General features: G+C 41.7%; 1 protein-coding gene across 1 annotated transcript in view; it reads right to left on the bottom strand.

Moving 5' to 3' along the window:
- The window catches only part of larp1 (La ribonucleoprotein 1, translational regulator), a 105163-nt gene that overhangs the window by 70456 nt on the left and 6942 nt on the right, over window positions 1-27765 (bottom strand). The gene's annotated exons all lie outside the window — the stretch shown is intronic.

Consider the following 27765-nt stretch of genomic DNA (forward strand, 5'->3'; position numbering starts at 1 on the left):
GTTTGTGTAAAAGTTATTGATAAGCATCCTCAACTGGATATGGGAAATTCACATTTGCTGTCAAGTAATTGTAACCAATGTAGAACACTGTATCATATCCAACTACAAAGCTTCTAATAGTCACAAAACAAGTGTCACAATAAGCTATGCTGACCGTACAGGCTCCACGTGCAGTACCTCTTATGCTGTTAATTAAACTTAGTGAGGCATCAAGCTAGAATGCTACGATTGGCCTCAGTGCTTCTGAGCAAGAAGAGAGGAAAAGTAAGTCAATTCCAACTGGAAACTAACCACTTGTGGGCGGGATCAGTCAGATTTGTAACTGCTGGGTCTCCAGGATGGAGTGAGGTTTCACTGTCTTGTTCATCTTTTACGATCTTGGTCTTTGCATGAAGCAACACTAGCTGGTAGCTAAACAACGTAGTCAATCTCAATGCGTTGACAACAGTCCCAGACGTGTGGTGAGAAAAATGTCCACGCGCATGTGTTTGGGGGGTACATGGGAGGAGAGAGGTGATTCAGTGACACTGATTAGATTCAAAGATCCATATTGTCTTTTTTCAAATGACACATATCCTGTGCACCAAATACTACATTCTGATTTACATTTAATACATCAACACTTACTGTTTCCTTTCCCCAGGAAACCCTCCATAGATGCCTTAACAATATATGCCATGTTCTCAAGGTGTCATTTCTGTTAGATTCTGCTATCCTCTTTTCAGATTCATAAGTAAACATACCATTCTTTAGATTATGAATTTTCTTGCAAGGTTGGAGTTAAAGTTTTAAGTGACTGTTAAGATAAGAAATTAAAAAGAACCAAAAACATTGAGAATGGAGCAATGAGGGATATTGTCTCTAAAATACTTTACAGGTCATAAGGTTCAACTTTGTTTCTAATGGGCACAGGTCTCTACAATTATATACTGACATCCACTGTATAAAGATTGTCATACAGAATTGCTAGAGACATACTAGTGCGACAGGTTGCAATCCTCTGGTCCCTGGTATTAAAACGCCTTGTGGGAATAAAGCACAATAACAGCATTTAAACAAGTCACTGTGTAAAGGTTTCCAGCCTAGAAACAGCATCCCAGCACTGGTTTTCCACAATTCCTCACATATGGAAAGGAATGAAGAATATGGAGGTGTTAAATATCCTTCAAGATTCTGATTAGCTTTGTCAGATGGACTGCAAAATACATCTGCCTTTGGAAATGAGACGACAAGCCCAGCAACCGCTAAAAATAAAGCATTCTCTTAACAATTAGTTGCTTGAGGTGGAATTTTGATAAACAGTCCCTGTGAAATATTTAACACTAAAAAAACAGAACTACAGATCGGCTTCTCCTTCGAGGCTGCGATTTGTGCATTAGAAAATATAAATCTCCGACGTATAGTTACGTGCTGTTAGAATGGAAAACAACCATAAATACTCCAAATATGTTCAACAACAAAACTGTACATCGGTTGCCCAAAACACATTTAATTTTGCATTGCACCTGAGCACCAGGTACAGTAATTATAGGAAGAGATTTCAAAAGCTACATCCAGACACCTGATGAAGGAGCAACACTCTGAAAGCTAGTGTTTTCAAATAAACTGGTTGGACTATAACCTGCGTCGTAAGATTTTTGACCTTGTCCAACCCAGTCCACCACCAGCACCTCTACATTATGCAAATCTAAACAGGATCAGTCCATCTTATTCTGGACAGAACACAACTTCCGTCCACATCACCCCTCCAAACCCCGAGTCCGTGACTGTCAGACAAACCAACAAGAACACCTGCCTCAGAGATAATAGGGGCTGCAGATGCTGGAGAATCCGAGATAACAAAGTGTGGAGCTGGATGAACACAGCAGGCCAAGCAGCATCTTAGGAGCACAAAAGCTGACGTTTCGGGCCTAGACCCTTCTGTCTAGCTCTTGTGCTCCTAAGATGCTGCTTGGCCTGCTGTGTTCATCCAGCTCCACACTTTGTTATCAAAAACACCTGCCTTCTTTGTACAGATATAGTAGTCATCCTCAGGAACTGGTCCAGATCTGTTTTAAGTATTTGCATTGCATGTGTGTTCACTGCATGCATATGGAAATCCAGCAATCTTGCTGCTGTCACACCAGCTATTTTTCACCTTTAGCAAAGCCCATTCATAACATAATTGCAGCTTTGACAAGTTATTGCCAAGTTATTAGCGATACACCTAACAACCTGTTCAGTTACTACACAACTATAAATGCAGCATCCTGCTTCATTTCAGTTGAGCAACGGTCACAGCAAGTTACAGCTGCTTAATCTTTAAATATTACAAATTTAATATCTGATGGTCATAACCTTGAAAGTTAACTTTGTTACTCAACATTTAAAAGGGACCCGACAGGTACAGAGGGTTTAGACGATATAGATCAGTTTAGGATAATTGGTCAGCATGGACATGTTGGTCTAAATGTTGTTTCAGTGCTGTATAACTATGATTCTCTAGGAGTGCTATATGAATGCTGAATAATCTCTAGCATTTTATACTTTTTTTTCCAGACTTACAGTATCAGTGTCTTGTTTAAGGATTATGGTTGATTAACTTGGAGCCAAAGCCATATTTTTAAAAAATGAAAATAAATCACATTGGAGGTGTGCAAAGCAATTATGCAGATCATGTCACTGCCTTATTTTTGGAAAGCGATTCAGTCCATCCATGCTAATTCCACAAGTACCATATTTTCTAAATTTAACCTTCCTCATTTTGCTCATGATTTCTATCACTGAGTTTATACAACCATAAAAAATTACAGAATAACTTTATGGTCATCACATTAGTGGTGGCAGTTTGAGCAATCCTCCCTTCATGCTCTCTCCATAATGCCTTTTATCCAATTTCTCTTTGCCCACATGCACACCCTTTGCAAAGCAAACATTCAACTTGGATTGGCACCAGGTTAGACAAGGTCAGACAAGTCAACATAGCTGACTAAACAGAAACTTAGAAAATCGGAGTAGGCCATTCAAGACATCAACTCTGCTCTGCTATTCAATAACATGGTTGACCCTCAATCTCAACACCATGCTACTCCTCTCTCCCAGACGGCTTACTGATTTTAGTTTCTAGAATCTATTTCATTTTTATATATATTCAGTTGTAGAAAATTTCACAGGTACATAATCAGCCAAGTGAAGAAATTTCTCAGAATGTGAAACAGCTTTCTTCCTATGAACCACGTGACAATGATCCAGACCCTTCGTTCAGGGGAAGCCGTCTCTGCATCCATTCTTTCTGTCTATCCCTAACAGAATTGTATAATTTCCAGAAGATCCCCTCTCATTCTCCTAGATTCCAGAGAGTAAAGGCCTAGCTAATTCAATCTTGCCTAAAATGATAAACTTGCCATCCCAGCAATCGGGCTACTGAACTTTTAATGCATCCCTCAATGGCAAGTATATACTTGTTTTTGGCTGAGGAGATGAACACTGCAGACAGAAATCCAGGTTTCACCAAGGCCCTCCGGAACTCCAGGAAGAATCTCTTCCTCTGCAATAAAGCTAACACAAAAAGGCAACATACCAAGTGCCCTCCTAACTGCTTGCTGCACCTGTATATTTGCTTTCAGTGACTAATTTACAAGAACACCCAGGTTCCTTGGTAAACAGTTCCTAATCTATCACCGTTAAAATAACATGTTGCCATTCTGCTTTTCCTACCAAAGTGAACTACTTCACACTTATCCAAGTTATATTGTAACTGCCATTAATTACCCACTCACTCAACTTGTTCATGCTGGCTTCAGGCCTCTTCATCAACACCAGTGACAAGTTTAGTGTCAGTGACAAACTTTGGAAATATTATGCTTTATGCTCTTATTTAGTTAAAATATACTGAAAAGAACTGAAGCCCAAGCAAGGATCACTGTGGAACTCCACCAGCCATCAGCTCACACTCCAAAAAAAAAGACACAGCTATCTCTACTCTGATATTTCAGTTTGCGAAACAAGTCTCATTTTATGCCAACGTTACCCCCAATTCCACGTGCTTTAACTTTGCACACTTACCTTTTAAACTGGGATCTTATCATTTAGGTTTCTGAAAATCCCAAACACCTCACATCCACTTGTTCTCCCTTATCTGCTCTACATCCTCAAACAGCTCCTGTAGGTTTGTCAAACACTTTCTTTTCATAAAACCATGTTGATTTTCTGTAATCTGGTTGGTTATTTTCTAAATATCCTTTTATGATATCCTTTACAGTACACTCCAGTATTTTCTCCACAACTGATGTTAAGCTAACCAGTCTGCAACTCCATGTTTCCTTCTTCCTTCTACTTTTTTAAACAAAACGTTGGAGTTACAGTTGCTACCCTCTATTCTGCCAGGATGGCTCCATCTTTTGAATTCTGGAAGATAACAAACAGTTCATCCACTATCTCCATGGCTATTTCCTTTAGTACTAGTTTCTTTAATGTCTCCAGCATTTTAAAATTTACACTAACACCCTTCAATTCATCCATCTCAATACACTTTTGCTTCACAAGCATTTTTGTGAAGCCACAGTGTCTTCTTCCTTGAATACAGAAATAAAGCAGTAATTAATTGCTAAAATATCAGTTCTTGTGTTTTGGACTTTATCTACATTTGTCCACACTAATCTTATTACTTTGTACATTTAGACTCACATATTCTTCCATCCCACTTTTATGTTCCTTGCAAGTTTCCTCTCACTCTATTTTCATCTTATTAATTCTTGATCCTTCTTTAATCGGATACAAGCTTGGATCACAAACAGGGAAGGGTAATTCTCAGATCAAAAGACCATGAACTAACAACCAAAGCAACGGAAGCTTTAACCAACCAAAGCCAGTGCACTTTGCCTCCAAATCACCCTCACAGGGACACAAACGCTCAGTTGTAGCCCATATACATGAAGTTGTCTGATTCTTAGCCCAACAACTCACTTAATGTTGAGCTAATTTTGATGCCCGTTTGAGGGGCTCTCATATTAGATTGATATTTTGATGTCAAAAGTATGACATGATTGTCAGAGAATAGCCCCATACACAATAATATCTGAAAGTTTGCAGGTGTATTACATGAAGCAGCATTAGGACATGACCATGCTCTCCAATAAACCCAATCATGCAGAGGGATGTGGCACTGAAAGCAGAAATGGCAGATCTGCTTATTGTTTTGAGCCTATATGGCACAACACTAATGCCTGCATTTTAAGAGAATTTGTTTTATTCAAATCACTTTGAATAGTGGCGGTGTACCAATAAAATACTAGTTTTCATGCTTCTTGCTTCAACATACATTGAAATCACTCGCTGCTCCCTTGGCCATCGCTGAATAGGAGCAGATCCCCATGACTATTGGCCAACATGTTCACGAGCTGACTAATCACACAAGTCAATATCAGCAGGTTTAGATTCAAATCAATCATGCCCACCACCGCACCACCACCCCGCCCCGCAACCCCCCCCCCCCCCCCCCCCCTCCAACCCACCCATCCCGCAAGTCTGTTGTTAACATGATTAGCAGAGAGAACTCAAAACAGACACTTGGATTATTTCACCATCTGCTTCTTCCCATTCATAAGCTACCTGTTAACACAATCATCACTGTTGCAACATTGTGCTATCAACTAAAGACTATCTGCCACAAACTTGACCAACTGGAAAGTAATTTGAAGAACATAAAAGAATAAAATCAATTTGTAACAGTTTAAGACAAAAACAAAACTTGGTCAAAGAGTAAGTGTTTATCTTTTAAGAAATTTGCTATATTATTCCCATTTTTAAAATCTAACATAAACCAGATCTTTGAATGTATTCTAATGGCTTACTATCAGTAACAGTCTGGTATTTATTAGTTTTGTCAAATTTACAATTTCAATTTTATTTACAAAACTAAGAACTAAAAATGCGCACCATACCAATCTTGAACAAAAAACGACAAAGTGGCACTGGATACTGTCAAGGCCACAGATCCTTACATATCCAGGCTTCAGTACGAAATACATGTTCTAGAACAAGCCAGGCCCTTAGCCAAACTGTACTAATACAGTAAGAACACTGGATCTGCCGAGCAAAGTGGAAATCTTTCAGGGCATGTTCTGTTCACAAAAAGCAGGTTAAATGCAACCCAGCCAATCAGTGTACCATAATAACAAGGTGGAGAGCGGGATGAACACAGCAGGCCAAGCAGCATCAGAGGAGTAGGAAAGCTGACGTTTCAGGCCTAGACCCTTCTTCAGAAATGGGGGAGGAGAAGGGAGTTCTGAAGTAAATAGAGTGCGGGGGGAGGCAGATAGAAGATGGATAGAGGAGATGGTAGGTGGAGAGGAGACAGACAGGTCAAAGAGGCATGGATGGAGCCAGTAAAGGTAAGAGTAGGTGGGGATAGGTCAGTCCAGGGAGGACAAGCAGGTCAAGGAGTGGGATGAGGTCAGTAGGTAGAAGATGGGGTGGGAGGAAAGGGATAGGTGAGAGGAAGGACAAGTTAGGGAAGCGGGGACAAGTTGGGCTAGTTTTGGGATGCGGTGGTAGGGGGGGGAAGATTTTGAAGCTTGTGAAGTCCACATTGATACCAATGGGCTGCAGGGTTCCCAAGCGGAATATGAGGTGTTGTTCCTGCAACCTTCAGGTGGCATCATGGTGGTGGTTTCCCCGATGTAGAGGCGGCCACAACAGGAACAGCGGATACAGTATACCACATTAGCTGACGTGCAGGTGAACACCTGCTTGATGTGGAAAGTCTACTTGAGGCCTGGGATAAGGGTGAGGGGGAAGGTGTTGGGGCAGGAGTAGCACTTCCTGCGGTTCAGGGAAAAGTGCCAGGTATGGTAGGGCTGGAGGAGAGTATGCAGTGGACAAGGGAGCCCTGGAGAGAGTGGTCCTTCTGAAGAGCAGGGAAGGGTGGGGAGGGACCCTTGGTGGTGGGATCAGATCGCAGAAGTGTCGGAGGATGATGCGTTGGATGCAGAGGTTGGTGGGGTAGTACATGAGGAGGAGAGGGATTCTGTTTTGGTTGTTATTGTGGAGAGGGGCAGTGAGGGATGAGTTGCGGGAAATGTGGGAGACACAGTGTCGAGGGCGTTCTTGACCACTGAGGTTAGGGGGGGTGGTTGCAGTCCTTGAAGAACAAGGACATCCGAGATGTTCAGGAGTGGAATGCCTCAACCTGGGAGCAGATTCAGTGGAGGCGAAGGAATTGGGAATAGGGGACGGCATTTTTGCAGGAAGGTGGGTGGGAGGTGGTGTATCCTAGGTCGCTGTGGGAGTCTGTGGGCTGGAAATGGATATCGGTTTCCAGGTGGTTGCCAGAGATGGATACAGGTCCAGAAATGAGAGAGAGGTATTAGAGATGGTCCAGGTGAGCTTAAAGTTGGGGTGGAAGGTGTTGGTGAAGTCAATGAACTGTTCGAGGTCCTTGTGGGAACATGAGGCGGCGACAATACAGTCATCAATGTAACAGAGAAACAGGTGGGGTTTAGGGTCAGCGTAGCTACGGAAGAGGGATTGTTCTGTACCTTTTCTTCATTGATGATGATTTAGTATTGTATGTGAGAGTTTCTAGGCCCACATGACAGTTTCTGCTCCTCTATACTGGCTGTAATTAACAGCTTGTCATTTTGTGACGAATTCACACATTCAAAATGAGCCAGTTTATTGGATTTTCTCTGAACTTTGTTTACTGAAAAGTCAGTTGGATTCACATTGGGCTGGCTATTGTTATTTCAAGCTATTTTGAAGACAGTACCTTTGAGCATTTTGGTTGTGACACTATTTCATTCTGCTCAAGACAAACTCTTGACTATCAATCAAATAGTAGAAGGTGACTCTGCAGAACTCTTGACTCTGTCAATCTCTGCTATGTGCAGGCGGGAGCATAGTTATCAATCTGTACCTGCCTATTTCTGCAATGTGAATGTGAGAGTGAATTTATCAAATTCTGCCTGATAGCGTCTGTTGTGTAAGGATGACTACAGTTATGGGCATATACCTGCCAGCTTCTGTTATGTGAAGAAGTGAGGGTCACTACTGGCCTGGACCCGTCAATTTCTGCTATGTGAATGTGACAGTTTAGTTCTCAGTCCATAACTGACTTTTCTAATATGCAAGCAGGTGAGTAGTTATCCCTCTATGCTTGTTATATCTATGAGTGCAGATATGAATCTATGCTTCTCGTTTTCCTCTCTGTCAATAAATGAGTTTTGTTATCTGCCTATACCTGTCAGACCTTATTCGGTGAATGTGTGTATAGTTACCAATGTGCGCCCGTCAGATTTCGCTCTGTGAAAATGTGTGTTGTTATTGAACCGTACATGTCCACTGCGCTGTGTGAAACAGGGTGTGTTATTATTAACCCGTTCCTGCCAGTATCTGCTTTGGGAACATGGAAGTGTAGTTATCAGTTTTTCTCTGACATGTCATTGGATAAGCATATGGACGTACATGGAATAGTGTAAGTTAGATGGGCTTGAGATCGGTATGACAGGTTGGCACAACATCGAGGGCCGAAGGGCCTGTACTGTGCTGTAATGTTCTATGTTCTATGTACCGTTATATGCACCTGAGAGTGTACTTACCGATCTGTCCCTATCAGATATTGTTGTGTATGAGAGACAGCAGTTATTAATCTATGCCTTTCAGTTTCTAGTTTGTGCATGTGCATACATGTTTCATTCTGTACCTGTCAGTTTCAGCAATGAGAATGCGAGTGTTGTAATCAGTCTCTACATGTCAGTTTCTGCTGTTTCAACAGGAGCTAGTTATCGATTTGACCATGTCAGATTCCGCTCCTCTGAAGCTGCTTGGCCTGCTATATTCATCCTGCTCTACACCTTATTATCTTAGGTGTATGGTGTGTTAGCTTGCATCATTAGAGGGATCTAGTTCAAGAGTTGTTAAGTTATGCTTCAGCTCTACAAAACCCTGGTTTGGCCACATCGGGAGTATTGTGTCCAATTCTGGTAGCCTCATTACAGGAAAGATGCAGAAGCAGTGGAAAAAGTGCAGAGGAGATTTATTAGGATGTTGCCTGGAATGGAGGGAAGGTCTTACAAAGAAATGGTGAGGGAGCTAGGGCTTTTCTCTTTAGAACAATGAAGGATGAGAGGTGACTTGCTAGAGGTATACAAGATAATCAGAAGCATAGATAGAATGGATAGCCAGAGACTTTTCCCTAGGGTGGAGGTAGCTATTACAAGAGAGCATAGTTTTAAAGTGAGTGAAGGTAGAAATAGGGGAGACATCAGAGGTAGTTTCTTTACTCAGAGTGGGAGGGGCCTGGAATGCATTGCTGGAGAGGGTAACGGAGTCAGCCTCATTAGGGGCATTTAATCGGCTATTAGATCGGCATATGGTTGATGGTATAAGGTAGGGGTGGAGGTTAGATAGGCCTTAGATTTGGGGTAAAAGTTCGGCACAATATCGTGGGTCCAAGGGCCTGCACTGTGCTGTAGAGTTCTATGTTCCATGTTCCACGTAATCTACAAAGAGGCAGGCACAGTTTGGTCCGACGCGGGTACCCACAGCCACCCACTTTGTCCGTAGGAAGTGGGAGGAATTGAAAGAGAAGTTGTGAGGGTGAGGACGAGCTCGGCTAAGCGGATGAGGGTGTCAGTGGAGGGGGACTGGTTGGGCCTGCGGGACACCATAATTCTACTTTCAGTAATCAAAATGATGTAAGGTGCTTTCAACTGTATGATCACTCAGCAAAAAAAAGTACAACAATTTGGTTCTTTCAGGTCATGCAAATACAGACACCATTTTACAGTCGGTTCAAGTAAGGGCCAAGCAGCTGAATTTCAGAGATAAGGCAAGGGTGACTGCTCATGACATCAAAGCAAAATTTGATCAAGTACAGTATGTCCTAGAAAGGAGGAAAGACAATGATGGTAAGGTAAGGGACCCTTAGATAACGAGTGAAGTTGTGAATTTAGTCAAAAGGAAGAAAACATACGTAAGGCTTAGATTAGATTACTTTTAGATTAGATTACCTACAGTGTGGAAACAGGCCCTTTGGCCCAACAAGTCCACACTGCCCCTTAAAGCATCCCACCCAAACCCATATAACCCACATATCCCTGAAAACTACGGGCAATTTAGCATGGCCAATCCACCTAGCCTGCACATCTTTGGGCTGCGGGAGCAAACTCCACACAGACATTGACCCAAGGCGGGAATCGAACCCGGGTCCCTGGCGGTGAGGTTGCGCTGCTAACCACTGAGCACCGTGCCGTTAAAATCGAACAGGGCCTGTAAGGAATATAAAGAAAGCAGGAAAGAACTCAAGCAGGGAATTAGGCCAGGAAGACTGGGCCACGAAATGACTTTGGCAAGCAGGGTTAAAGAGAATCCCAAGGCATCCTGTAAATACATTAAAAATAAAGAATAACAAGGGAGAAGGTAGGGCCAGTCAAGTATATAGGAGGGAATTTGGGCTTGGAGTCAAAGGGGCGAGATCCTAAATGAGTACTTAGCATCAATATTCATCCAGGAAGAGGATATGGAGGATAGTGAGATTAGTATACAGCATGCTAATAATCTTGGGCATTTAAGATCAAGAAACAAGTGGTGTTGGGTTTCTTCAAGAGCATTAAGGTAGGTCACCTTAAATCATTTTGACTGCTGAAAGTAGAATTATGGTGTCCCGCAGGCCCGACCAGTCCCCCTCCCCTGACACCCTCATCCGCTTAGCCGTGCTCGTCCTCACCCTCAACTTCTCTTTCAATTCCTCCCACTTCCTACAGACAAAAGGGGGTGGCCATGGGTACCCGCCTCTGCCCCAGGACCCAATGGTATCTACCCCAGATTACTGAGAGAGGTAAGATAGGAGATTGCTGGTGCCTTGGCCAAGATCTTTATATCCTCACTGGCCACCAGAGGAGTGGTGAATAGCTGATGTTGTTCCTCTGCTCAAGAAGGAAAATAGGAGTAATCCAGAAAACTATACACAGGCAAGTCTCACAGCAGTGGTTGAGAAGTTATTGGATGGAATTCTCAGGGATAGGAGTTACATGCATTTGGAAAAACATGGCCTAATTGGGGACAGACAGCATGGCTTTGTGCAGGGCAGGTCATGTCTTACTGACTTGATTGAATGTTTCAAGGAAGTAACAAAGAAGTTGCGCAGTGGATGTTGTCCACATGGATTTTAACAATGCTTCTAACAAGTTCCCTCATGGTAGGCTCATCTAGAAGATTACAGCGCATGCGATCCACGGTGACTTTGGGCACACGGGTTCAGGATTGGCTTGCCCATAGAAGAGAGCAAGTTTTGGCAGAAAGGGTGCTTTTCTAGCTGGAGGTCCATGACTAGTGGCATTCTACAGGGGATCTGTACTGGGACCTCTGCTGTTTGCGATATATATAAATGACTTGGATAACAATGTAGATAGGTGGGTTAAGTAAGTTTGCAGATGATTCGAAGATCGGTGGAGGAGTTGTGGATGGTGTACAAGGTTGTCAAAGGATACAGCGGGACACTGAACAGTTGCAGATGAGAGTGGAGAAATTGCAGATGGAGTTTAATCCCAGCAAGTGTGAGGTCCTGCATAAGTATGAAAATAAAGCATACAGTTAATTGCAGGGCCTGGTACAGCACAGACATACGGATGGATCTTGGGGTTCAAGTCCATATCCCCCTTAAAGTGGCCAAGCAAGTAGATGGGGTGGTTATGGTGGTGTATGACATGTTTGCCTTTACTGGTCAGGGAACTGAGCACAAGAGTTAGGCTGTCACATTGCAGCAAAGACTTTGGTTCAATTCCGGCTGCCCCCTTACAGCAAGGATGAGTAAGCTCTGGAGAGGGTGCAGAAGAGGCTTACCAGGGCGCTGCCTGGATTAGAAGGTATGAGTTGTAAGGAGAGGCTAGAAACACTTGGGTTGTTTTCTCTGGATGGCAGAGGATGAGGGGAGACTTGATAGCAATCTATAAAATTATGAGATGCATGGATAGGGTTGACAGTCAGAATCTTTCTCCCCAGAGTTGAGATGTCTAATACTAAGGGGCATGCATTTAAGATTTTTTTGTGTTGTGGAGGGGGTGGAGACAAGGGAAAAGCTCAAAAGAGATGAGGGTCAAGATTTTATCTGTACGCAAGAGGGGTAGGAATCTGCAACATACTGCCATGGGTGGGTGGTGGAGAGATGCATGATAGGGGCATTTAAGGGACTTTTAGATAAGCACATTATGCTAGGAATAAAGGGATATGAATCAAGAGCCAACAGAAGGGATTAGTTGAATTTGGTGTCATGTTTGGCACACGATCATGGACCAAAGGGCCCACTCCTGTGCTGTATTATTTTCTAATAGGCCTGGGCAAAATTTGAGTCGACAGAAATCATAAAATTTCTCCATCAAGCATAGTCATGCCAGGTGCAAAGTATAATACAGGCTTAGTCATCTCATCCCCAGGACATTACTGCAGGAATTCCTCAGGGTAATGCGCTTGGCAGAACCATCTAAAGCTGGATCACCAATGTTCTTCCATCCAATAAAGATCAGAAATAAAGCTGTTTACTGACGATTTAATGGTCAGCGTCATTTGCAACTAATGCTGAAGCTGTTCATGCTGCAAGCATGCAGCACAACCTGAACAAAACTCCTGGCTCCCCAGAATCTGTCCACTATCTATAAAGCAACATTTAGATGTCACAGAATGCTCTACACTTACTGGGATGAGTGCTTTTCCAGCAACAGAAGCTCAGCATCAAGCAAGGCAAAGCAGTCTGCTTGAATGGCACCCTATGCACCATCTTAATCGTTATTTTCTCCACCATAAATGTCAATGTGGACAGTTTTGGTGCTGTATATCCATTGTAATCCTATGTGTTTACACAAGGAATGCAATGCTGCATTTAGATCAGAAAAATTACAAAAAACATTAAAAGTGCCACATTTACACCAAGCACTAATTCTCTACTTTTGCTCCTTCTGCATAATGGGACAAGTGATTACAGGCAAGATTTCCTGAATCCACTGAAAAGTTTAAAACACAGCTTAATCAATTTATGTATGGCAACACATATCTTCAGGTGGTAGGGGCACTTAATGTGACTCTAAGCATCAACAGCATAACGATCCCAGGGTCAGTGAACTTCTGAATACAATTTTGTTTATACACAGCCAGACAAAGCACCGATTTCACGAAAGCAGTTAAAGACAGTGCACCATATCGGTCCACTTGGGGTGGGAAGAGGCAGGGAAATGGCAGATTTAAACCAACAGTCATAGCAATTCAGTACAGATTTTTTTTCAGCAGTCTATCCTCTACGATACAGAATCTCCCTAACAGTGAACACTACACCCTGACATTGGAGATTGTTTCACGCGGCATCTGTTTGGAAACTCCAGCATTCCTTTAAAAGTGATACAATTTGTGAACGATGAATGAGTGATAACTGACACCAAATTAATTACAATTGCTCTAAGTGATGGCTTGGGTCAGCTACCAATCACAACAATGTCCAAGTGCTTCATATGGTTTACATGATCCAGATAATTTACAGCCTTCATCAGTTGAAAACTGCTACCATGTACATAATCCCAACTGCTCTGAAGATGAAATGCTGTGGCAATGCTACGTGACAAGACCTGAAGGCCTAAAAGATAAAAGGCTCAGAGTATTATAAAGCTCTTTTTGTGAATTAACAAAGAAATTACTGAGTACTCATACCACCCACAAACCACTAGAGGTTTAATTTGTACTGAAGTGTGTTCCCCCCAACGAAGTGGTTTCTAAAATTAAAACCTGAAGTAGCTGTTCATTTTGTGTAGCACCATCACTGAAATCAGAATTAACTTAATATAAAATTCTTTTGGCTACTTTAAACTTCTGGGTCTGTAATTTAACATGAGGATGACTATTGAACGCATATGTACAATGACCACTGTAGGCTTCTCAAACTCAAACAATGTTTTAAAAAAAAAACACTCAAGATAATGCAGACAGCATGCGGTTACAGTAACCTCAAAGTCCAGAGGATTAACACAATTATATGTTAAGTTTATGCATGATCCTCTTGAAACTAATTTCCATTGAGGTCGTTAAACATATCTGGGTAATACAAAAACAATTAAGTCTGATGAGCCTCTATAAAATACGGGTTCATCCTCATTTTTTTCCCCAGTCTTTCACAGGAGTCAGCTGTCACTGGCAACTTGTCCGTCTTCAATTACCTTCAAGAAAGTAGTCACAAATTGCCTCCTTTGGGTGAATGGCAGAAGAATTGGAATTTGTTTTGGACAAGTGTGACATGATGCACTTGGACAGGACAAGGAAGGCAAGGAAATACATGAAGCAGCAGCAATGTTCAGGACCTTGGTTTGCATGTCCAACAGTCCCTCAAGGTACAGGGACAGGTAAAGTGGCTTAGATGACATCAGAGATATCTCAGGCAAGGCACAGAGTTTAAAAACAGGGAGATTACGCTGCAACTCTATAAAATGTTGGTTAGGCTACAGCTACAGTACTGCGTGTAGTTCTGGATTCACTATTATAGCAAAGACATGACTGCATTGGAGTGGATTCAGAGGATATGTATCAGGGCGTTGCCTGAACCAGATTGTTTCAGTTATAAAGAGAGATTGGATGGACTGGGATAACACAATGTGGAGCTGGAGGAATGGAGCTAGCCAGGCATCAACAGAGAAACAGGAAAGCTGTCGTTTATGAAGAAGGGTCCCAACCCAAAACGTCAGCTTTCTTGCTCCTCCGATGCTGCCTGCCTGCTGTGTTCCTCCACCTCCACACTGTTACATCAGACTCGAGTATCAGCAGTTCTTACTACCTCTGATTGGATAGACTGGGGTTGTTTGCCTTGGAGCATATGAGACTGACAGGCAATATGATTGAAGGCACGAAATTACATGGGGCATACACAGGGTAAACAGGAAGGTATTTTTCCTCTTGAAAGGATCAATGACTAGGGACATCGATTTATAAAGGGCGGGGTGGGGTGGAGGAGAGGAGTGCAGTAGTATTATCGCTGGACTGTTAATCCACAGACCTAAGTAATATTCTGGGGACCCGGGTGTGAATAACCACCATGGCAGATGACGGCATCTGAATTCAATAAAAATCTGGAAATAGAAACCTCATGACGACCATGTAGACATTGCTGATTTTTTGGAAAACCTTATCTGGATCACTAATGTCCTTTAGGGAAGGAAACTGTCATCTTTACCTGGTCTGCGTACATGCAACTCCAAAGCTAGCGCAATGTGGTTAACCGCCCTACGGACATCTCAGGATGGGCAATAAACACCGGCCTAGCCAATGATGCCCTCATCTTGTAAGTGAATAACAGAAATGTTTGGTGCTTTTTCTTGACGATCATGGACTCGATAGGTTGAAGGACTTTTTTTTTCCTTTGCTGAATGGGTTTTTAACTGTTTTATACATTTCTATGACCCTAAGAAGTTGAGACTAAGAAAATTCTTTTTTTAGGAGCAAATGGTTTGGGTCTGGAATGCACTGCCTGTTTGTGGAGGTGTATTTCACAATAGGACACCTACCTGAAGAGAAAACATTGTCAAGACTACTTGGAAATGGGGGAGTGGGATGCTGGACTTGTTGAGTTGTCATGCAGAGTGCTGGCAGGGATACAACAGGCCAAATTACCTCCTTCAATGCTGTAACCGATCTATGGTTCAATCGTGAAAATAGCTGAGAAAATGTCAGTCAGTAATATGGCAGCCATCCACGACCTGCTTCTGTCCAGTTGGAATAAACAGAGTTCCTGGTACTTTAGAAACTACAGTTCCTACCTCACAGAGGGCTGATCCACGAGAGTTTTGAGACTTCTTCCCCAGTGTCACCACACCACTGAATACCTGTGTCTTCCTATATGATCTAATGTTCTAAAGTAAGCATTTTGGAAAGGCAAATCGGGGCAGGATTTATAGGCTTAATGGTAAGGTCCCAAAGATGGTTGCTAAACAAAGAGGCCTTGGAGTGCAAATTCACAGTTCCTTGAAAGTGAAGTAACTGGTAGATGGGATAGTAATGAAGGCATTGGGTATGCTTGCCTTTATTGGTCAATGTATTGAGTATCGGAGTTGATAGGTCATGCTGCGACTGTACAGGACATTGGATAAGCCACTATTGGAATCCCGGGATGGAGGCTGAAGGGTGTCCTGGTGGTGTTTTACAAAATCATAAGGGGGCATGGATAGGGTAAACAGACAAGGTATTTTCCCCCAGAGTGGGGTTGTCCAAAACTAGACGGCATAGGGTTAAGGTGCTTGAGGTAAGACTTAAAAGGGACCCAAGGGGCAACTTTTTCATGCAGAATGGTGGTGCATGTATGGAACGCCCTGCCAAGGGAAGTGGTGGAGGCTAATACTCTGACAACATTTAAAAGGCACCTAGATGGGTATATGAATAGGAAGGGTTTAGAGGGATATGGGCCAAATATGGGACTTGATCAACTAGTCAACATGGACAAGTTGGACTGAAGGGTCTGTTTCTGTGCTGTATATCTCGATGAAGCTATGACTAATGGCCCTAAGGAGGTAGTTGCATGCTTTGCTCTTCACAGCTACCATCATTTGTATCAGTAAAAAACAGAGGTAATACCAATGGATCAATATTTGGAACCTACAAAACAGCATCCAACTTTAATCACAAACACACTCCCTATGATTCGGCTGGTGATGGGTTCAAGGATATGTACCCATAGCAAAGGCAGACACTTTTGTGCAGTACTAGAGACATTCTGATATTAAACCAAGGTCCAATTATCTGTTCAGGCAGTTGCAGTTGAAGACCATAAAGTTACCCAAATATCCTGGTCCCGACCATACAAAATCCATGGCACGTAATTTATTATGTTTGTTAACAGGATGTTGTCATCACTCGAAAGGCCAGCATTTATTAACCACGAGACATATTTGGCAATTTAGAGAGAGGCCTTGCTCATTTATGTTCACACAAAAAATAATTCACAAAATGCTTTGGTTCTTGAGAATATGAAAGATATTATTATAAACTAAAGTTCTCACTTGGATTACACAAACAAAAGAATTAGCAAACAGCATTAAGGCTATCTTCACATTAGTACTATAATCACGCCAGCAGAATTAGTTTTTAAATTAGCTACACACAGGATACTAACAGTACAGGCTCTCACACTGTCTCACTTCTAATAAAGAAAAATCCCAGTTCAGTCGTGAACCCAACCTGCAGCCTGGTGCCTCAGATGTGACATGTACCTTCAACTTATTGACTTTTAATTTTTTTTTGTTTCCCCTAATCACCTTGTTCAGAAAGATTACTACACTCTCTGGAGCAGGTCTTTGGAAGACAAAACACACCATCAGAAAAACGCGTTTTTCCATGCTTCACTCTAACAAGATTAAGTGTTACACATTATTTTTGTGCTTTTAGCTTTAAGAAATTGAAATATTGGTCCTATACACATGCCCTTGGACCAATCCAATAAGGATGATTCATCAAGTAGCGTGGGCCAACTATTGAACTGCTCCTGGGAAAGACGGCCGATGCAACCAAGCATAGAAGGTTCAACTACAGAACTCCCGCCAGATGAGTTAGCCATTCAGTGCACTGAGCAAGCTTGTTGTTTTAAAAGCCAAAATTTGATATGGAGTAGTTTCACATTTTCTGAATGCATCCACTCACAAGGTTATGTTTCATACAGGAACGCGTGCCTGAAATTGACTTCAACTGGCACAAACGGGCAAACATCAGCACAGCAATTGGTCAAGAATGGCAGAAGGCTCACTCTCAAATCTGATTCATTATTATTCTATTTCTCTCTTGCATATACACACTATAGAATGTGATCCAGTATCACCTCTCACACAGTCTCCCAATACTTAATTCGATTGGGTATCATGCTCACATACCATAAATCTGATCGGGCTTCAACTCTCTCATGTTACTGCAGCAGATACACTGGGCAATAATCAGAAGTGGGAACGAGCCCAGTGACTATGTTGTAAAAATTTAAACAAAACCATCTTTGATATGGATAATAAAATGTGAGGCTGGATGAACACAGCAGGCCAAGCTGCATCTCAGGAGCACAAAAGCTGACGTTTCGGTTTGATATGGAATGGTTTAACCGTTAAACTGTTTATGGGTGTTATAACAATTTAAGGTTAAGATATATAGAAAGTAGATTCAGTTTATTCCAATTAATTCAGACAATCAACTACTTTGTACTTGGGCTGAAAAGCGACAAGCAACATTCCTGCGACACTAATTTCATGGAATTAATGATATCCAAGAAGAGACAATCGCTCCTTGACATTCAACAGCATATGTGAATTCCTCATAATCAATATCTTGGGAGTTCCTACTGACCAGAAACTCAACTGGATTTGCCATATAAATACAGTGGCTACAAAAGTGGGTCAGAGACTAGAAATTCTACAAATAACTCACCGCCTGCCTTCCATCTTCACGGCACAACTCAGGAATGTGATAGAATACTTAACTTGCCTAGGTGGGTGCAGCTCCAAAAACGCTCAAAAAGCCTGACAACATCCAGGACAAATCAGCCCACTTGATTGGCACCACATGCATTCCTTCCACCACCAACGTGCAGCAATAGCAGTGAGGACTAGCTACAAGATGCTGAGCAGAATCTTCCCAAAGATCTTTAGAAAGCGTCTTCCATACCCGTAGCCACTCCCATCTCGAGGACCAGAGTAGCAAATACATAGAAAGACCACCACTTGAAAACTCCCCTTGAAACTGTTCATCATCTTGACTTTTATTTTTAAAACTCACTCATGGCCAGCATTTATTGTCCGTCCCTAGTTGTCCTTCAGGTGGTAGACGATGAGCTGCCTTCTTGAACTACCACAGTCCATGTGTGATAAGTTGACCCACAATGCCCTTAAGTACTGAACTCCAGGGTTCTAACCCAGTGACAGTGAAGGAAAAGTGATATATTTCCAAGTCAGGATGGTGAGCAGCATGGAAGGGAACATTCATGTGGTGGCGTTCCCATGTATCTGCTGCCTTTGTCCTTCGAGATGGAAGTGTTCACATGTTTGAAAGGTATCATCTAAATATCTTTGGTGATTTTCTGTAATACATCTTATACATAGTACATACTACTGCTACTGAGCATTGGTGGTGGAGGGAGTGCGTGTTTCTTGTGAATGTAATACCAAAAAAATGTGCTGCTGTGTCTTGGATAAGTGTTTGAGTGTTGTTGGAGCTGTATCCATTCAGGGAAGCGCCTTGTAGAATAACAGACAGGCTTTCAGAAGTCAGGAGGTGAGTTACTTGCTTAAGTATTCCTAGCCACTGACCTGTTCTTGTAGCCACTGTGCTTAGATGGCAAGCCCAATGAGGTTCTGGTCAATGGTAAGCGCAAGAAATGTTGATCGTAGGGGAATTCAATCATGGTAACATGAGTGAACCCCGAGGACCCATGGGATGATTAACTCTTAATGGAGAGAGCTATTGTCTGGCATTTGTGTGGCACAAATGTTACTTCCAACTTGGCAGCTCAAGACTGGATATCGTCCAGGTCTTGTTACATTTGAACACGGGCTGCTTCCATGCGAATGGTGAACTTTGGTCACCGATGATTGCACATCAACTCGGAAATACATCACCATTCCTTCACTGTTGCTTGGGTAAAGTCCTAAAAATTTTTCCCTAATGGCCTGCAGCACGTGGACTGCAATGGTTCAGGAAAGCAGCCCACCACCACCTTCACGAGGGAAACTAGGAACAGCCAATAATTACTAGCCAGCCAGCAATGCCCATGTTGCATGAGTGAATAAACAAAGCTTAATTTTGCTTGAACAACTGAGTTATCCCCAGACCATGAAGGACATTGAAGTGACACCTCTAAATACTCTTCTGCAAGTCAGAAGTTTACATTAGATCACATCAAAATGAAAAGTTGTAGGTTTCAGGTTAAACTGACCTAGGGAGGTGGTAGTATAGTGGCAATGTCACTGGACTAATGATCCAGAACTCTAGGCTAATAAGCTGATGATATAAATTCGAGTTCCATCATGGTCGATGGTCCTATCTGAACTTAAAAAAACCCTTCCCTCATGAAGAACATGTAACCATGGCTGATTTTTATGAAAACCCACCTGGTTTTATTAATGTTGTTTGGGCAAGAAAATTTGCTGACTACCTGATTCCAGACTAACCACCAATCATGCCTATATCCCTCGGAGGATGCAAAAAAATAACTGTAATCCCAACCCCCACCCAAAAACCTCCAATGACCCATGATCAAGCAGTTTGCAACCTGAAAAATTCTGAATCCCATTCTCTGTAAATTTATGACCATATCACTGTGTCTGCACACAGATTTAATCTGTGCTCAGGGTCTACCATTGCAAATAGAATCAGATATTAAAACATTCAAGGCGAAAAGGAAAAGGTAAATCATTCAAACTCTCGTCAATAATGCATCCTCAGGAGATAAAGGATCCAAATTTAGCTCCTTGGTAACATTATTTGAATAGTACTGTCTTCTGTTGTCTTCAAATATTCAACAAACTACCCAAATGATAGTCAATGTAGCATTCCCTCAGCACTGTACTTAGATAATGAATCAGTATTTCCATCCAAGTTAAGGAAAGATATTGCAAAAATCTCTATGAATGCTACATGGTTTCAATCCTGACTTAGGGTTCAAGCCATCACTGTTTTGATTTAAGTCTGCCCCTCTTTCACCATTATTATTGTGGAGAGGGAGCATGCAGTGCTCACTGTCATGATAAAGGCCCTAAGAGACCAAAGAACACTGTAGAGGTGGAGTGCATCACCTCAGACAAAAGTTTGATTCAGTAAGTTTCCATTTCCAATAAGTTTCCATTAACTGTTAATTTGTATTTTTGTTACAGTGACACATCAGGGGCCATTTAACCCCATTTTGATCATTTTCAATTTAACAGTGGAGTGCTACTCACTGAGCCATGCTGACATTATAGCAAAGACAAGGGGTGCCAGACAACTCCGTACAATTTGTTCTGAAGAACACACTTCAAAAGAAATAACCCAGCTCCAGAACTGACTCACCAATTTGCTAAACATTCACGGAAATATTCGCTCCAACTTACTTCAGTGCCTAAAAGCCATCCTCAGTGTCATACTGTACAGAAAGATCAAGTCACCAACAAAACACTCCTTTCTGGGGAATAAGCAATGGATGGAAGATGGCCTCATCTCAACAATATGTTCAGCAGGAAAGTAGCCTGTTGGCAAAAGACCAACAGAGCATCCAAAACTCCAATTCAAGAATTCAGTTCAAATAGACATTGAAGACATTATAATCAATTTTAAGAACTGGGCAACGAGGTGACAATCAATGCAACAGCAAACACCAACTGTGAGCAATAATTTACTATAACAATAACTGGTTATTTTAGAAACTTCAAAGTAGATTCCAATTCACATCACTTTAAAGGGACATTTTTTGTGTGGTGCTCATGGTATACTCTGCTTTCAACAATCAACTTGTTCAGCCATCAAAAGTGTTGGCCTTATCTGACATCTATTCAATTACCAACATGGAATAACCAGGACAGAGAGTGGATTTATTATCTTAATTTACTACTACATTCCATCATATTGACAAAATAACTGAATGAGCACCATCTCAATTGCAACCAGGCCTCCGCACAGTAACTCAATGTTCCTGGATCAAGCTGAAGACGAGCAGACCAAAAGTCACAAGTCCCAATTGGTCTAATGGTGATCTGTGGGTCTGTGCCAGCAAATAGCACCAAAATGTTCCAAATATCATACAAGATCAACTGGTTGGCTAATATTCAGCAAAGAAGAGACCTGTTGCACGACACTTCCAAAATATACACAGGTCTAGTTTCACACTATCAGGCTACCTTTCCCACACTGAAAAATAATAGCTCATTTCTATTATGCAGTAATCACACATCAATTGCACAACCTGAGCTTGCTGTCAGAAGCCAGTTTAAAATAGTTCAAATAATAGCCCGAGTCCTCAATAGTACATACCACCTTCTTTTGCCATAAAAATAACATGGAAATTGTACTTTAGCATTGTTGTGGTAAACAGAATAGCCTGAGGGCTGATTAAGCAGCTCAAAACATATCACCCATGAAAACTGCAGGCTGTCACTGGCACTAAAATTGTACTGAAGCACAATTTTTAACCTGCTGGACCAGCAGCACACACTTTCCATCACTACCATCAAGCAAGGAAATCAAGCCCAGATCAAATGAGAAGTGTAGGAAAGCTGCCCAGTACCAGGCACTCAGAACCATATCATCAACCAGATGAAGCCACAAACATCTGCAAACATACTAAACAGCAGAAGCAGTATTCTATAAATAAAAATAAATGATCCACAAACCAACAAATCAAATCTACGCTCTGCAATCTGGCCCCATTCAGTTGTGGATGATAATAACTAACAGGAGGGGCAGCTCTACAAGTACCCCTTCCTCAATGATGGGGAAGACAGCACATAAATACAAAAGACAAGTCTGAGTGTTTGCAACTGCATTGTCAAAGGTACCGAATGGGTGATCCATTTTGGTCTTCTTCTGAGGCCCCTACCATTACAAATGTCTGTCAGTAGCCAATTTGATTCACTCGACATGACAAACAATTGAGCATATTGGGCAGAGCAAAAGTGGAGGCTCGACAGCACCCAAATGTAGCACTAAAGACGTGTATTCCTGTTTCACTGCAACCCACTGAGAACAGCTGCAATAGAGGTTTATCTGACCAAGTGGCAACGTGTCCAAGAAACAGAACAAATTTAATCCAGCCAACTAGCCTTATTAGTCTAGTTTCAATCAACCATAGGTGAGGGATAGAAGGTGTCATCAACAGAACTTTTAATCGCCAACCATTCACCATTAAATCCTTTTTGAGGCTGACATGAGCATTTTGTAGGGTCATGAGTCCGTTGAGCTGTATTCCCCAAAGATCAGTGATGGTTGGGTCACTGAATAAATTCAAGGCTGAGTTAGATAGATTTGCCATTGACAAGGAGTCCAGGGTTATTGCTGGGGAGTAGTAAAGTAGAATTGAGACCACGAGATCAGCCACAATATTATCAAATGGTGAAGTGAGGTTGAGAGCCCAAATTGTTTACTCCCTACTCCCAACTGCCAAATCCTTGTGGAGATCCTGCATGGGAGCAATACCTCACAACACCAACTACATCAGTTCAAGGAGGCAGCTCAAAATCACCTTCTCAAGGGCAATTAAGGATTGTCAATAAATGCTGATGTGAATGGCACCCATACCACATGAGTGAATAAAATTCTCTATCCCAAACTCTCCAGATGCTCAATAAAACATTACCAGCTTACTTCAAGCACCGAACTGGTGCTGCTCTGGACAACTACAAGTGGCATAAAGGTGCTTTCCAAACTTCTTGGCAGCTCCTACACAAAGATAGGGAAAACTGACCACAGGAAAGAATGAATGAAATTTTAAGGTTTAAAAGAGGCTAGAAAAATGAGAGTAGGAATGGTAAAGCATGAACAGAAATCAAATAACACAGCAGCACAGCTTTGATTTCTGTAGAGAATTTATTGATAGCAGATCATCATATGGCTGTCTGTTTTTGTTTTGAATCTTTACTTTTATTGGGAGTTCTTGACCCTGAAAACAGCGCTGTTTTAGTGTACAGAGTCCTGCTGGAGTGAGCAATTTTCAATAAATAAGTGAAGACATTCAAATATCTGAACAGCAGCAGCCTTTAAACTTTGGCAGAGTTCGCAGTCTACTCTCACTTAAATTCACCCCTTTAAACCTCTTCCATTCAACCTCCAAAGGATTAGTGTTGAAGAATGCTTTGAAACCATTAGCTCAGCATGTGGTTGAAGCAACAGTGACGAACAAGTTGCAAGCTAAAGAGATTGAGTACAAATGGAGATATTACTCAACAACATAGCATTCTACATCGGATTACAGAAAAATGTACAAAAATTACACACTGTCAGAGGCTGGAAACCGTACGCAATGACTCTTCAGTTTACCAATATAACTCATACCAAGCTTTCTGGAGATTCACCTAACCTCTCACTATCTCAGCTCATTTTAATTTGCCAATGGGAAAAAGATTAGAGGTTCAGCATTACACTTGAAGCAGTAACCCATGGATTGGAGAAGATGAGAAACTCAGGTTAGAGTAAACTCTACATGAAGTAATGGCCAGTCTTTAGACAGTTACTGTATTTAGAACATTCTCATGCCTCTCAATTACTTGCTACCTGCATGAAAATCTGTCCAAACCTTAGCAGAGTAACAAGATACAAAGTTTCAAGATTGCTGGGTCTCAGTGAGAAACATTCTAACTTAATCTGAGGCATCTACTCATAGTAAAATCATTACAATACAACAAACTGTTTAGCCTATACTGTCAGCACTCAGTCCAAAGGAGAATTTTTGCCGCGTGCCACTATTTGGCCTCCACTTGGTAATCATACATACACTTACTTTCCAGATAAAAATCCAATCACCTCTTGAATTCTTTGGTTAAATTTGCTTCCACCACACACTGGTTGCGCACTTCAAACTCAAACTGCACATCAGGTGAAAAGGTTCCTGTGCATGATGCAATTCCGTCTTTTCCAATTACTTTAATTTTGTTCCAGCTTGTTCTCAATCCTTCTACCAACAAATAATTTCTCCCAAACATAAATCTGTCAAAATTTTGGACATCTCCATCAATGCTCTTCTCTATCTTCTCCTGTCCAAGGAAAGCAGCCTAAACCATAAAGGAAGATCGACTAACATTTAACTCTAACATCTGTCAGAAACCAGAGAGAAAGCTGGCTGAATTATATTCTAGTACTATTCATAAAACTACAACTTCCTGCTCAGTCAAGTCCTACTCCAGAACGTAGGCATAAAATCAATGCTGACACTGAGGGGCATAGCTATGTTGCATTGCCACTGACTGTCTCTTTCAGACAAGCTATAAATCAGAGTCCCGACTGCTCTTTAGAATCATACTGAAGAACCTATGAAACTTAATGTATCTGTTTATGACAGAGATTTCCCACTGTCCTGGCCAAAATCTATTTCTTCTCCCTCTACACAACCAGACCATTTTGTCATTTGTCTTACCTGCTTGTGGTACACTGCAAACTGGATTCTACATTCAGTTATAAGTTAAATGACGATGGTTCACTTGGGGATGGCTCGAAGGATGTAAAAATGAATGCGAGGTATTGTACAAATGCCTGTTTGTTCATCTTGACCATTGTAACTGCATTGCATTCACACATCAGCTGTAATTCAGTTGGGTGCACTCAAGACAGAAGATTCAAGGTGCAAGTCCTACTCTTAACATTTGTGCATTAAAACTGAGGCCGACAATCCAGCATAGCATACAGCCTCCTTAATATTACTGACAGGGCCACCTTTCTAATAAGATGCTAAATCAAGGGGCCAGTAAAGGATAAATGGGTATTTTTCCAATTTTAAGAGCTAACCAGTGAGATGCCACTGGATTTGGTCCTCAGGGCTGCAACTATTTACATAATTAACAATTTGGATGCATGAATGGAAAGTACAACAGACAAATTTGCTAATAGCACTAAAATAAGTGGGAAACCTAAGCTGTAATGATGAAACAAGGAACTTACAAATGGATATGGACAGGTCAGGCAAATGAGCTAAAATTCGACAGATGAAGCTTAATGTGGATAACAGTGAGGTTATTCACTTTGGTTGAAGGAATAGAAAAGCAAATTATCTCACTGGAGAAAAATTTCAGGGTGCTTTACTGCAGAAGGGTCTTGTGTCCTTGTGCATGAGTCGCAACAACAGCAGGTAATTTTTTTGGGATTTTAATTCATGGGATAAGGGCATCGCTGATTTGGCCAGCATTTATTGCCTATCCCTAACTGCCCACAGAGCAGTTAAGACTCAACCACATTGCTGTGGGTCTGGAGTTGCAGGTAATCCAGACAAGGCAAAGATGTAAGTTTCCTTCCCTAAAGGACATTAGTGACCCAGACAGGTTTTTCTGACAACTGATAACATCAGATTCCAGCATCTGCTGTAATTTGCTCCTAATTTGTGTTTGCTCAACTGCCACGTCTCTTCAAGTAACGCCTACCCTGAACAAATTTTGCTCTTCCCTCTGACAGGAATTCTGGCTGTCTGTTTCACCGCGTACATCTTCATTGCTTTCCACGTCACTGCTGGCATTCGCTGAACTATCAACAGCCTTTTTCGTCCAGCACTCTAACCCCACTTCAACTACAGTATAAATGCTAGCCCCTCCACACTTCACTTCAGTACTGATGAAGAGTTACCAAGACTCAAATCATCTGCATGCTCTCTTTCCATGGATGCTGCCTGACCTACTGTGATTTCTAGCTTTTGTTGTTCTCAGACAACGGATTCATGGTCACCATTAGACTCCTAATTCCAGATAAGGCAGGCAAATGGAATTTTGGTTTTTATTGCCAAAGAAATAGCAGTATAAAAATATGGAAATGTGACAACTGTACAAGGCATTAGTGAGACTGCACCTGGAGTATTGCACACAATTTTGGTGCCTTGAGAAGGGATGTAGTTGTATCGGTGGCAGTTCAAAAAGGATTCACTTGATTGATTCGAGAGAGGAGGAGTTTGATCTCCAAAGAGAGATTGAGCAGCTTAGGTCTATAATCTCTGGAGTTCAGACGAATGACAGGAGATCTACGGGAGGCTTGCAAGATGGTAAAGGGGATTGATGAAGGAGACAATGAAAGGATGTTTCCTCATGTGGGACAATCTAGAATGAGAGGTAGCAGATTTGAAGGAGACAAGGAAAAATAACTTCTTTCAAAAGGCCACAGATCTGTCAAATTCCCTCCCCCAGTGTGGCAGATGCTGGGTATTGAAAACGTTTGTGGAGATAGGCAGATTTTTGGACATGCTTAGTGATTGGACAAAAATGTTTCAGGAGCCACATAATGTGAAAAAAAAGGAGATTCTCCACTTCAAGAGGAACAGATGCACAGAAAATTTATTACATCGCAAGAGGCTGGAAACTATATAAGTGTTCAGTCAGTCACTGAAGGTTAACATGGTGCAGCAAGGTATTGGGTAAGCTAAGAGAATGCTAGAATTTATTACAAGAAGATTTGTGTGCAGGAGTAGTGAAGCTTTGCTTCAAGTATGTACAAGTTTGTTTTGACCACATCTATAGGTTTAAGTTTTGGTCTCCTTACCACAGGAAAGACATTACTTCTGTAGGAGTGCAACTTGGGTTCATTAGACTTTCTCCCAGCATTGGGCAGTGGGGGTGAGGGTGGACAAACCAGGCTGGTATTTTTTAGAGCTTCAAAGAATGAGAGATCACTTAATTGAGATTCACAAAACACAAAGTGATTAGGTAGTTACAGATAAGATGCTTCCCCCACTGGGGAGTGTAAAAATCAGGGAATTTGACAATTTTAAGGAATGCCATTCAGACCTAGTTTAAGAGATTTTTATAAAACTCGGGAATTGTGAATCTTGGAAATTGTCTAGCCCTTTGACCTGTGGAACTTCAGACTGTCACAATACTTAAAGTAGAGATTGATAATATTTCTGATTACCAAAGGCATAAAGGGTAGGGCAATAATATGGGTAAAGGATGAATGTTTGCAATTCACCATGATCATATCAAATGACAGATCAGGATCAAAGGCTAAATGGCCTATTTGTGTGGCTATTTTGCTATTCTGCTCATTATGTTCCTTCGCCATTCACACAATCATGGGTGATCTTGTACTTTAACTCCAACTTTTAATGCTAATCATGAAACAGAATGAGTTAAAGAA

Source organism: Stegostoma tigrinum, chromosome 13, assembly GCF_030684315.1.
Source record: "Stegostoma tigrinum isolate sSteTig4 chromosome 13, sSteTig4.hap1, whole genome shotgun sequence".
In the NCBI taxonomy this organism is placed as follows: domain Eukaryota; kingdom Metazoa; phylum Chordata; class Chondrichthyes; order Orectolobiformes; family Stegostomatidae; genus Stegostoma; species Stegostoma tigrinum.